General features: G+C 41.5%; 1 long non-coding RNA gene across 2 annotated transcripts; it reads right to left on the bottom strand.

The window, feature by feature from the left end:
- Window positions 1-947: 947 nt before the first annotated feature.
- Window positions 948-9,369, bottom strand: LOC138919349 (uncharacterized). 2 transcript variants are annotated; one of them, XR_011429497.1, is made up of 3 exons: window positions 9,245-9,369; window positions 6,652-6,744; window positions 948-5,508 (listed from the first exon to the last, which is right to left on the bottom strand). It is a non-coding gene; the product is annotated as an uncharacterized lncRNA (long non-coding RNA). The 2 variants fall into 2 exon arrangements; XR_011429498.1 differs by lacking the exon at window positions 9,245-9,369 and adding an exon at window positions 7,961-8,152 and having other exon boundaries at window positions 2,546-5,508.
- Between the last annotated feature and the right edge of the window lie 4,675 nt (window positions 9,370-14,044).

Genomic DNA, 14,044 nt, shown 5'->3' with positions numbered 1-14,044 from the left:
TCAGTTGCCATTCTGAGCCCAAATACTGCCCCCAGGCACTAAGGCACCTGGCTCACCTTTCCTTGTCTGGGCTCCTGTGTCCTTGGGTGCCCTACTTGGCCTGAGCTCACTGGCAGGTGTCGGGTGCTACCCCGGCCACAGGCGTCTCTGTATCTCAAGGCACAGGATGCCTGCTTTGTGGAGGTGATGCACTCCAGGCCCTCCTTTCTTTATGGCTGACCTGCACATTAACAGCGGCCTCCTGGAGACAGTGTGTACCAAGGATCATGGGGGAGCTTGTCAAAAAGAACGGACATGCTCCTCTCAGCCCTGTGCTATGGATTCCTTAGGTCTGGATGGGGCCTAGGAACCTTTATATTTAAAAAGTGTCCCAGGTAGTTCGTATGCAATCAGAAACCAGAGAGATATGTCAAATGGCTGCTTTTACTCTGAGGAGAGCTGAAATAGGATGAGTTTTAGATAAGCAGGCAGAGAAGGTGGGACCCCTTCGGAGGCATTTGCTTAAACTGTTAAAGCTTTGAGGAAGCCCAGGACCCAGGGCAGGCCTTTTCCAAGAATAATATGTTGTGGGGCCTGAAGGCCTCCCAGCCCCCTTGGGCTTTGTTTGCCTAAACACTGCTATGGAGGATGCTAAAGATAAGGTGGGGCGGAAACCAGCCCAGGTGCAGCCGTCTGATAGCCAATCAAGAGGCTTCTGTACGGAAAATTCCCCTCTGAGTCATGGAACACATCTTTTTGAAACATTATTTTGAAACATGTTTTTTAGGGGAGAATGTTTCCAAGTTGACAGTAGTACACCCACCTGTTTGTATAGTTCAGCCCTCCTCAAATTTTTTGGTCTTAGGAAACTTATGCTCTTAGAAATGATTGATGACCCTGAAGAGCTTCTTATAGTGTAGGTTGTATCTATCAATATTTAACCTACTAGAAATCAATTAAAACTGAGAAATATTTTCCGTATTTACTTATTAGTTCATTAAAAATAACAATAATAAACCATTACATCAACATAAGTAACATATTTTTATGAAAAATAACTGTATTTTCCAAAATAAAAATAAAGAGAGAGAAGAATAGCACTGTTTTACATTTTTACAAATCTCTTTAATGTCTGGCTTGAGAGGAGACAGCTAGGTTCTTGTGTCTGCTTCCACATTCAGTCGAATGAATTGGTGGTGATATCACAAGTCACATAGCCTTTGAGAAATATCACCATACTCATGAGGGACAACGAAATTTACAACAGTGAGTAAAGGCTTGTATTGTTATCAAAACAGTTTCGACCTTGTGGGCCCCCTGAAAGTTCATGAGGATCCTTGGCATACACTTTGGGAACCACTGGCCAGTTTGTCCACCCTTTCCATCTTGTTTCTTGGTTCTCACATGGACGGGATTTTATGTAGAGACATATTGGAATATTTTTCTTTGTGAACAAAACTTACCAATAGTGGTTCTTAATACTGCTTTTATAATGCTCAAAAAGAAATACGTTGTTGAAGCTGCACATGAATAGATAGTCTTCTTTTGCAAATATTTGTGTATTGAATTATCTTCATAAATTGAATTTGGTCTCATGTTTATTCTTTCAAGACAACATTTTATTTCAAAAAGCCTGTGCCTTCTGGCAATAAAAAAAGGAGTCCAGGAATTGGTACAATGGTAGTAGGATGTGTGACACCCGCCTGCCTGGGGACATGGTTACTTTGGGAAATGGGTAGTTTCGATTAACCATGGGGGATGGTGTGTCACAGAACAGCAGCTGGATTTAGCTTGCCAATATACGTCAAAAATGGACGAGCATCCCTTATGGAATGTGCGTTGAAGACTAAGGATAAAAGGGGAAAAGAAATTTGTCCCTGACCTTGTGGGTAATACAGTAGTCCCCCCTTATCTGCGGTTTTGCTTTCTGGGGTTTCAGTTACCCAAGGTCAATGATGTTCTGAAAACATTAAATGGGAAATTCCAGAAATAAGCAAGTCAAAAGTTTTAAATTGCAGGCTGTTCTGAGTAGCTTGATGAAATTTTGCACCATCCTGCTCCATCCCATCTGCGACATGAATCATTCCTTTGTCTAGTGTATCCATTCTGTGTATGCTATTCTCCTGTTAGCCGATTGGGTAGGAAAAAACACAGTACAGTATACATAGGGGTTGGTACTCTGTGGTTTCAGGCATTCACTGGGGGTCTTGGAACATATCTCCTGCAGATAAGGAGGGACTACTGTATAAACACTCTGTGAAAATACAGGGTGTGTGTGTGTGTGCATGTGTTGTGGATGTGTGTGCATGGGTATGTGTGCAGGGGTGCCTATGCAAGTGTGTTTTGTACACGGTTGTGTGTGTGTGTGTGTTGAGGGGTGATGAAGCACTGGTATGCAGTATTGTGAAATACACATTTTTATGATATAAGTACAATGTTTCTAGAGAAAATATAGCTTATTCTATTAAAGTTACTTCGGTCTTAATAATATGCCAATGGAAAATCTACATATTCTGCCTTCATTTATGGATAACTTGCCTCTTCCCTCTATGTTCATGCATAATTATTTTTCAGATTTGAAAAAGAGTTTCTCTGGGTCAACTGAGTCTTACATTCCATTCTCTGGTTTAATGGGAATTGTGAGATGAAGTACACATCAGAACTCTCCTCTTTTGAGGTGTATAGGGCCTGGGCCTTTGCGCTGTGCACAGCTGTCCTTTGGTCAGCATTGATGACAAATACATCCTGATTTGAATGGGTGTGTACAAATAAAGGAGCGTTAGATGAGGTTGATCATTCTCTCATTGTGTGGCTGACCTTTCTATTACACCTCTGTGAACATTTAAAAGTTAATTCACTTTCACATAGAAACTAATCAAAATGTATATATTCTAACATACCAAATAAGAATTAAAATATTTCCTTTAGATTTTGAAATTTGAGTCATTCTTCATATCTTTGCAGTTAATGATCACATTTGCCATTTTGATCTTAAATTTTAAGTTGAAAAAATATTCCTTTGAGTTTTAAAAATTTACTTCTAGGGGCCAGCCTAGTGACGTAGTGGTTAAGTTTGTGTGCTCTGCCTCAACAACCCTGGGTTCACGGGTTCGGATCCCTGGCGTGGACCTACACACCGCTCATCAAGCCATGCTATGGGGGTGTCCCACATATAAAATAGAGGAAGATTGCCACAGATGTTAACTCAGGGACAATCTTCCTCAAGCAAAAAGAGGAAGATTGGCAACAGGATGTTAGCTCAGGGCCAATCTTCCTCACCAAAAAATTAAAAAATTTACTTCTAGATGTAAAAACTCCTTCAAGAATTATTGTCTGTAGACTTGATTATTATTTTAATAGAAGTACTAAATGCCACAACTAGAATTTCCATTATAATATATAATCTCATACATTCTTAAATAATGATACTGACCTTAGAATTTCCCATAGGTAGAAGAATCTCCTCACCGAGGGGATTACTTCTCCATCTGGAATGGCTGCAGGCTCTCTCTGTCCTTCTGGGTCAGTGCTGTCCCTAGCAGCTTTTCTTCTCTTTTGGTGATAACTTCATCCTGGCCATGGACTGAGTATCTCCTTTCCACAGCTGTGTCAGGGCCCCTTGGAAATCTAATGTACCCTTTCATTCTTACACTTCCTGATACCGTTTCTGCCCACACACTCAACAAAGTCCTCCACTGCACTTTTTCTATTTCATTGCTTGCTCCTATTCCTCTTCTTCATCTCTTGTCAGAGCCTGTTCCTAGTTTTCAATTACCCTCCCAAAACACCTCCTTCTGGCCTTCTGGTGGGCTCCCTTCCAGGGCCCATGCTCAAGCACGGGAGGCATGGCCAGTGGACTGGCATGCAGACTGTAGAGTGTGTGTGTTTCCATGGGTTATGATGCACCGCCCTGGGGGTGCTGATGTAGCCTGTTTCTCCTGTAGCCTGCTTCGTCTAGCCCCTGATTTCCAAAAAGCAGTTTCACTAGCGGCATTGTGCCACCTGCCTCTGTACATATCTTTCCATTTCCAGAGAGATTTCTTGCCAATAAACTCCGAAATGGAACAGAGACCAAAATAAGTTCTACCAGGTGATAAGACCTTCCAAAATGGGACACACAGGTTACATCTCTGTGTAATTTATTGTTCACAATTATATCTATCCTTTTTTTTGTCTACTTGTAAATGTCCAGAAAGGATTAAAGAACTGAAATTCCAAGTTCCTGCGCTGGAAGAGGGGATATATATCTCATAATATGGTCTTGAAGCAACCTAAAGGGAGTTAATGATCTTTGTGAAGTGGGGGAGGTTAGTTTTTCAATTATAACAAACATTTTGCAGAGTAAACATTGTAAGCTAATGAACCTCCTTAAATTCCAACATGTCACGGATTCGTACAGCTGCAAATTAGAAATAGCAGTGTGCTGCTCTAGAACACCCAGCGCAGTGCTTAGAGTCTACCCATCGAGTTAATTGCATGAAAAATCTCTGCAATTGTTTTATCAGCCCGGATAGTACAAGGAAATGACTATTTCAGTCCAGTAGAGTGCAGAGGGTGGACCAGCAGACAGAGGGAAGAAAAGGGAATCCCAGGAGATGATGGGAAGTCAAAATGAGGACAGAAAATGAGGATGCAGTTACGACCTAGCCGGGGACTTAATCATTCTTGGGTAAGGATTTTGCCAATGGCATAGCACAGTATATTTTTTAATTTAATCATTTGTACTAAATATGGGTTACCAATTGTTAGTCAGTTTGGTTCAGTTTATTGAGCACCGATAACTGTGCCATGGGATGCGTTAAGCATGGCATCAGACATCACTCCTGCCCTTGGGGAGCTAGGTCCAGTTGAGAGGAAAGACTATGATGCAGTGCAGGGCCATAGGGCAGCGGGAAGCGCAGGACACTCAGAGAGTAAAGGAGCCCCTCGTTCAGCTTGGGACTTAGGATGGTAGACAAATGGGGACCAGTTGGGGGAGGCTTGCCAGACCAAGGGACAGTGGGTGCAATCACTGGGGTGTGGACAGCCTGGTGGGGCTTTTACTGCAAGTCAGTTAATGCTGCTGGCGCCTGAGTAATCGAAGGAGGAGAGGAGGGTATGGGGGCAAAACTGGCAGAACGACTGTGACATGTGGCTGAGGGGGGCAGGTGGGACTAGGGATCCTAGCGTGTCTGAGCGAATTCTGAGGATGTGACAGGATGAGGCAGTGAAGGAGGAGGAGAATCAAGGGAGTGTGGTCTCTGTTTTGGTGTATTTACTAAGATTGGTGATGCGTAACTCTTCTAGGAACAGGTAGCTTATCCACTACGTAAAGGCTACCTGAAAACAGATCTGAAAATCAAATATGAGAAAGTCAAACCACAGGCCCCTATGTTAACAAGGAAGTATTATTCCCAGAGAATTAGATTTCAAAAATACACTTAATATACTCACCTTTGAGAAATGATGCTTGATAATATACTTCCAGCATGTCGTTCCTTTTTTCTGTTTTTTTTCTTCACTACTGAACGCAATCAATCAAGGTTAACTCTAGTGAATAAAGAATTGTCATTTTTACCAAGTTTAGAGATCTTCATCTTCATCTCTACTGTATTAATTTATGAGAATTAACTTATGTATCATTATCAATGGTATCTATTTTCACCCGTATTTATTTTTTAATTTTTTTTTTAAAGATTGGCACCTGAGCTGACAATTGTTGCCAATCTTCCGTTTTTTCTTTTTCTGCTTTTTCTTCCCAAAGCCCCCCAGTACATAGTTGTATATTTCAGTTGTGGGTTCTTCTAGTTGTGGCATGTGGGACCCCGCCTCAGCGTGGCGTGACAAACGGTGCCGTGTCTGTGCCCCGGATCCGAACCAGCGAAATCCTGGGCAGCCAAAGCAGAGCCTGCGAACTTAACCACCCGGCCATGGGGCCGGCCCCTTTATTTTTTAACTTATTTATTATTCTTTCATTCATTTGCAGTGAGAAGATCACTTCATTTCTTTTTTCCTCTGAACACTGCCTTGCTCAAGTATTTTTTTTTAAAGAAATGATATATTACAGATATATCTATTTATATAGATACAGGTAACGTACCCTGTGAACCCAATTCCATTTCCCTCCTTTTTCTCCAGGGAGAACCACTATCCTTAAGTTCATGTTTTTGTTGCCCTTGTACATTCTTATACTTTAACTGCTGGTCTCTGTGTGCGCGCTCGGTACTGTTTTTGTTTTATATAAATGCTACTGCATTACATCCACCCTTCTGTAACTTGCTTTTCTTCCTCCATATTGTATTTCTGATATTGATCTGTATAACTCATGTATTTTATTCATGTTAACTGCTGTATAGTATTTCTTTATATGAATATACTAAAATGTTTTATACATCTAATTCCCAATACCCATTCAATACCATTTACTATTTTTAAGTAGTAAAAGTAGCTATTTGAACATTACAAAATTAGCTTTAATGAGCCTTCTGGTATACCTCTCTTTATACACTTGGGCTAGCGTCTCTCTAGGGCATACACCTAGGAGTAATGCTGCTGGCTCCTGGGATAGGAGCATCCTCAACTTGACTCAGTCTTGTTTCATCATCTCTAGCATAGTTGACGTAGTTATACTCCCACCAGAAATGTATGAGGGGGCCTCTTTAAACTTAGAATGGTCAAACGTTAACATTTTACCAGTCTGATGGCCACAAAAGCTGTCCGATTCTTTAGCTCTTCTTTCCCGCTCCTCTAAGCACCTTTCATCCATTCAAAAAAAGTTCCTTGCATCTGAAAAAAACACAACAAACAAAAACACGCTTGTATATTTTCAAAACTGGTGCACACTTTCTCTTACTGCTGAATGCAATGCTCCTTTTCACAAATGTTTCAAATGTTATGTAATGCAGTCTTTTTATGACCAATTATTGAAACAAATAGTTTACCTTTCAACTGAGTTTTTTATACTTTCAAAAGATGAGAAAATGTGTTCTGCAACCCCTGCCTTCAGCTAAACACATGTATGAGTCTTTCTGAGAAGCATCATTTACCGCAAATAATTTGAGCTGGGATATATTGTGCAAAGTTGGAGAATAATGGGATATCCAGGAATCTGTTATATAGAAAGTTGAATAAGTGTAGGAAGAGTGTTCAAAATACAATGGCCTCAAACCACAACAAGTGGCTACTGAATAATAACCAGACAAACTTGGGACAGCTACACTCAGCGAAAGAGCAAACACATTTGTAGCATAGCAAATAAAACGATAATACTCCTGAAAGAAGAGCGGGCTCTTTTCTGCGACTTTGGTCTATAGAATAATCTTCGTGTCAGACAATAAGGACAAGAAGCTCTGGTGAGGCAGTACCGGTTGTTTCCTTCTCCCCAGCTGAAGTTGTGTACATGGATAACAATTTATCAGCAGTTGCATATTCGATGCCAAGAAAAAACCCCCACAAGCATCAAATGTACACGCATGGAAGATACCTGTGTAATTACTTGCACAAGAAATAAGATGAGTTAAAGCAAGAAGAAAAAGTGAAAACCTTAAAATAGTATAAATAACTACTGGGCATTTAAGTAATTCTTTTCAAAAAGAAAGACAGAATTAAAGATTCAACAGTAATATAATTCTATTCCTTCTTAAATATTTCAGTAAAAGAAAATCTTAGTGATTCTTAACTATAATTATAATTTATACAGGAAAAAGCAAGACGAATATCCCGAATAGTTATAGCTGCTATGTGGTATTCACCACCAGCCCTACCAATTTGCCACTACACAATTCACACTTATGCAAACACACACTCTAATGTGCCACCATCACTACACGCACCCCCGCCCCAAACACACACTCACACCCAACATAATATCTCCAATATTTTGGACGAAAAAAGCAAGCAAATGGCTGCACAAATTATGACCTTACAAGAATGGTATAGCCAGAATGGTGAGCCAGTTTATTTAATTACCGTTGAGCATCCATTAATACATTATGTAACTCACCTCACACCATTTTTCAAAAATTGCTAAATAGATTTCATTTCTGTATATTCCTTGCATGTTTCACTCTGATGGGCTTGTTCTGCATTCTTCTTCCTCCCGTATTGCTTGTATCATCCATCTTACTTTTATTCTCTTTTATAATATTATACTTCTTATTTTCTATGCTAGTGCATTTTAAGTCAATTTCTAGCCCTATTTGAAAGACAGTTAACATTTTCAAGGTCAAAACATTGCCTGCTATACTGATGTGAAATCTATGTAATAATGTTCAAAAATTTTCAATAAAAAAATTGAACTTACTGGTTTAAATTCCAAATGAGAAAGAAATGTCTTCCACAGACCCTTCATAGACAATATTTTAAATATACATACATTTTATCCACAAAGAATTTTATATATGGTTATGACAGAACAATTTTGTCTCATTTAACTGATTTACTAGTCGTCAGTCAAATTGGCATAATTAGTTGTGCTTTTAAATAATTCCGTGTAGCATTTAGAAATATATTAAATGTATATAAATATACATGTATCTATGTATCTTTATAAATCTGCAGGCTACAGCCCAAATTAAATGTTTCTATAAGAGTTCCTCATGTAAAAGAAAATTGTATTATTCCTTGTTTCTCTTTTCAGACTTCACAAGATGCAGAAAATAAAAAGTTATCAAGTTACCCATATAATTAAAATAACAATATGATGTTTCTAAAATAGTTCTAATTTGAAAAACTTATACTGTTTTATAAACATTATTTTGGATCCATTTTACATGAAATTAAAGAGGTAAAAACCTAGCCCTTAGAAAAGAGAAAATAGACTAAAAAAGGGAATGAAGAGACAGAGTTACAAAACTACCCAACTGTGTAATTTGAGAGACTGCCATGAAAACCAGTCGAAACCAGGGAAATAAACGGAGAAAGCTGTAGAAAAGATGTGAGCATCCCAGCAGATTTGAATTGACCTGGATCCTCATAAAGCTTAGACTGGAGAGCTTCTCCCTTGCAGGGGGCCCCTGAGAGCTCCAGGAGCTTCTGGGTGTTCCAACGGCCATAATGCGTCTCTGGAAAAAGGGCCTCAAACCTTCAAGGCTCTAGTAATTTGCTGTGGTTTCTTTTCTCCTTCTAATAAATCTTCACATTTGTTCTTAATTCTGTATTCATAACTTCATGTTTTTTTACTCAGAGTTCTCTCCAAATACAATTGCCAGCTGTATTAGTCTGCTAGCGCTGCCATAACAAATACCACAGACTGGTTGGCTTAAACAACAAAAACTTATTTTCTTACGGTTCTGGAGGCTAGAAGTCCAAGACCAAGGTGTTGGCAGCGTTTGTTTCTTCTGAGACCTCTCTCCTTGGCTTGTAAATGGCCATCATCTCCTTGTGACTTCACGTGGCCTTCCCTCTGTGCATGTCTGAGTCCAGATTTCCTCTTCTTATAAGGACATCGGTCATATTGAATTAGGGCCCATTCCAATGACCTCGTTTTAACTTAACTACTGCTTTAAAGAGGCTGTTTCCAAATAAGGTCACAATTTGAGGTACTGGGGGCTAGAGCGTCAACCTAGGAATTTGGGGAGGACACAGTTCAGGCCGCCACACCAGATTTAGCCAATAAAAATACACGACTCCCACTTAAAGTGGAATTTCAGGTGAGCAGTGAATAATTCTATAATATATGTATGTCCTATGCAGTATTTGGGACATATATATACTAAAAAAAAAAATTATTCACTGTTTTTCTCTGTCTCACACCATGCTCATGCACCGGCATCTACAGGGAGGTAGCCGCCGCACCATAACTGAGCATGCGCCCACACCCTAACGGTGAAGGGTGCGTGTCCTGAGAAACCCAGGACACTCAGCCCAGGGTGGGGTGTGTCTTGAAACTCAGCATGTTCATGGGGGTTCGGAAGCATTACAAGGCACTTCTGAAGGTGCTGAGTTGCGTTTTTAATAAGTGACAGTTCTTAAGAAACCAGAGAAGTTCTCTAATAAGGGATTTCAGGCGTCAAGAAGAGCTGACTAGGAAAATCTCTGCATGTGGAGAAATTTCCCTAAAAGCACGTCAGGTCAGGAATCCCCCACACTGCCTGCGCTGGCTGCCGATCATGATGACAAGAACACTAGTGCTACTATTTGAGTGCTATTGTTGAGTGGGAATGAGTGCTCACAATGTCACAGGCGCCGTGCAGAGTACTTGACAACACTTCTGCGAGGCAGGTGCTATCATTGTCCCTTTTATTCAGGTGGGGAACACGGAGGCTGAAAGAGCTTTAAGAAGTTGCTCAAAGTCAAGCAGGTTCATTCCCAGGAGGGTGTGAGGCCTCCTTCCTGTCTGCTGGCTTTGGCGACGGGTCCACCGCGGGCCTTTGAAGGTTTCGATCCAGCTGTCTGGGCTGACAGCAGGCCCGCGTCTGCTCTGCCCACTCACCACCTTCCTTCTTCACCCTGCAGGCAGACATCTGGCAGAGGGAAGACCCTGGGGGCTCCTTTAGGGCTTTAGCTCTTGGACCACTTAGAAGGGGATATGGGGAAATGCTCCAAAGCCTGGTCAAAACAGAAGAGTTTGGGTCTCCTTCTTAAAAGGTATGTGGAATTTACACACCTTCTTTCTCTCTGTAATTTTCTTAAAAACAAAACCAAAAACAGAAAGAGGTGGGATACAGTCTCAGTGACAGAAATGAATGAACAAGCCACGGCATTGCAGAGTCTTTTTTTTTTTTTCCCCAATCACATATATCCCATCCTTTGGTCCAGGGATTTGAACCAACTGTTTAGGTGATAGAAAATACTAAATTAACTGTGACTTAGCTTAAGCATCTAGACAAGAATGTGATCCGGCAGTAAGGCATTCCAATCCAGCCTGGTTGAGCTAACCCATTTCTCCTCTTTCTCTCTCGTCCCAACCACCAACCTCACATGTTAGGCTCCTCTGTAAGGGTGCCTGCCTTGTGTAAGTGCTAGAAAACCCAACTTCTACCGGGGTTCCTCACATTTTTACGAAACAGGCCTTAAACCACCTCTCTCTCTAGTTAAAAGCCTTTGTTAATGATCATAGTAGTGTACACTTTGTGAATTTAAACCCATTGTGAATTTAATGTGGTCTAATAAGCTTTGCTGAGGAAAAAACTGTTCTTGGCTCACAGAACCACATTCACTGCTGTCACCAGCCAGCTTTTAATTACATGCTTTTGATTACCAGGGCAACGAGGGGAGAGACTGGGTCCTCTGGATGACCTCATTGCCACCAATAGAAAAACAAGAAAAATAACAGGCATTCCGTCTTAAAGGGAGCATGACTTTTATCCCATAGGACGGTACATTTGTAGAATGACTTTATCTTGATAACGTTGCTGGATAGTAACTGTTTCCTAATTGGCTCCTGTCTCTGTTTTGACTTTGAACTGCTTGAGAAAAGAGGCTGTATTCTTTTCTTTGGAATTCTTTGCTCTGCCAACACACACAAACACACACACACATGCCACGTTACCTAATACACTACTTTATGCTGAGTTAGGATTTATTCTTCCTTAAACCAGTTGGCATAGAAATGCTGAATGTTTCAGGAAAGAAACCAGCGGCTTAGAAGCTTCAAGGGATCAGATGTAGGGAGAAGTCAGATTTTAATCTCCAGGGAAGCAAGAATTTGCCTTGAAGAACTGAGATCGCAGTTGGGCACTTGGAAGGACTAGGTTTTGACAACAGAAGCAATAGAGATCTCTGGATTCAGAAGAAGGTAGAAGACCTGGTTTGCCAGAAGCCTCTGATGTCCTGTAAGGGAGAGTATCCAGGTGTGGCAGAGGCTGTGGGTGCCCCACCCATATCCCTGGGTCTTTGCCACCTCAGTGCACACTATCTGGGCATCCACAGGCCAGAGAACCTGAATTTCTTTTCTGAGCTTTTCTCTGAGTGGTGAAGGCCACTTTGCCCACCTGGGAAACAGGCCAGAAATGCCAGGAAATTAACACCCCTGGGACCCTCAACCAATGACGGGCTAGAGTTGGCATTAGGTATTAGATAGCTATCCTTCCTAAAGAAATGTCCAGACAATCATATAACAATGTTTTCTATTATTTCTCATGATTCTGTAGGTGAGAAATTCAGGCAGGGCTCTGCCAGGCAGTTTTGGTCTCTGTAGCCTTGGGTCACCAGCTCACTTGCCGTCAGCTGGCAGCTAGATAGCTGCAAGGCCCAAGAAGGCCACCTTCACATGTGGGGCCCTTGGGTGCTCCTCTAGGCGGCCTCTTTCTCTCCACATGAGCCTCGTTATTTAGTAGTAGCCTATTCTTTACACGATGGCAGCTGGCTTCCCTGGAGAGCAGGAGAGTGGAGGTTTCTGGGTCTCTTACTGGCTCAGAACTTGCCCAGCCTCATTTCTGCAACCGCCTGAGGGTAGAAGCAAGTCACCAGCCGCCCCAGCCTGAGGGGAGGACAAGAAGAGCCTGCCTCTCGCTATGAGGAAGGACAGTCCTGCAGCTCCAGGCTGGGAGGCTGTCTTCCACAGGGCATGGATGTCTAGCTCCCTCACCTGTCAGACCTCATGAGGTGATTCCGTGGCATGACTGAGGGTGGAAACTCGCTGACTTCTCTCTTTCCTGCCTCACTCCCTTGACCGTGTTTCCTGGGATCACATCCCAAAGAAACTGCTTGAACTCAGTGCCTTTTCACAGACTCTGCTTCTGGGGAGCTTGAACCCAGACCCCAGGGATCAGAGATGCTGAAGTCAGCAAAAATAAAGTCCTCCTAGCTCTGGTCCACTTTCCAGTTGAAAGCTCTGAGTGGGACTAGGGGACAGATGAGAGAAACTTACAACAATTTGCTCTTTTTCCCTATTTTACAGCTCTCAGGATAAACTTAGTGGGTTGGGTAAGGATTTTAAAAGTAGGAATGTTACCTGTGTCTCCTTTTCTGTCATTGACAGCTTCCTGGGAACCAGAATGTTGGCAGCATCCCCTCCACAACCTGCTTTGGAAACAGGGCACCGTGGGTCGCTCTCCACTAAGAGGCTGTGAAGATTCACGACAAATCCTGCTATCACCCATCGTTGGGTTAGAAATCGTGTCTCCTGTCTCGAGCATGATGACTAGTAATTTAGGTGTGTGATGCTCATGACACGGGCTTGTTTTATTGTTTGATTCTTTAAGTTGGGAGAAAAAATCCAATTGTACTGTGCTCAAGAGATTGTTGTATTTTTTATATTTTAGCAGACTTTTATATAAGAAATGAACCTCAATTCCAAGAAAACTACCTCTGAGCGATTGGGATGTTAGCTCCCAAGGGCTTTGGTTAATTCCCAGCTGTGTTTTCATTGCCAAGAGCCAGGTCCCAGCACGCAGCAGGCACTCAATGAACATTAATAAATAAGTGAGTCCCTATGTTTGGGGAGAGTTGACTAATGGCAAAGATAACCCTTCTGTAGCTTCCTCTGCACCCTCCACATCGTTTTACAGATAATATTGCAGGGAATAAAGATATGCTAAAGAGGAATAATTATTTTCTGGTACTGATGGAGAACTCAGAGTGTAGAAAAAATTTATATCTACACTATTGAGATACAGGAAATAAACTGTTAAATATTTAATGTGAGGAGATTTGGAGATTCAAAGAAAAGAAAGGAAGAGGAATATTTTCAAAAATTATTCATAGCTAATACAAATCTAAAAGGAAAGTTAAGAACCACCATTGTTGAACAGATTCATATTTTCTTTAACCTTGACCATCTAGAATTCTACTTTGTAAATTTAATTCATTGGGCTTTTGATAGGAGAAAGGCAACTGTGGTCTCAAAGTTGCATATGAGGGAAATCCAGAAGTAACACAGCAAGAGAAAGTGACCATGATCTTTAAAAGATGAGGATGCTCTATATTTCTGTCAAGTCGGACACACCCAAGACAAAATTGTAAAGTAGCTTATTTCGCGTCCGGGCTCCTCTTTCCACCAAATCCGTTCTCTGAACTCCTTTCCCTGCTTGAGTGTTTGGTCTTTGCCTGGAGTTCCGTTCATTCTATGCGACTCGTTGAAGATTGCTGAACACTTACTGTGTGCCAGGTGCTGCTGGGAGTACTGAGGTGAGCGAATCTGAAG

Source organism: Equus caballus, chromosome 20 (genome assembly GCF_041296265.1).
Source record: "Equus caballus isolate H_3958 breed thoroughbred chromosome 20, TB-T2T, whole genome shotgun sequence".
NCBI classification, from domain to species: Eukaryota; Metazoa; Chordata; class Mammalia; order Perissodactyla; family Equidae; genus Equus; species Equus caballus.
Note: the sequence above shows the minus strand (reverse complement) of the source record. Positions and strands in the feature narration are given on the sequence as shown.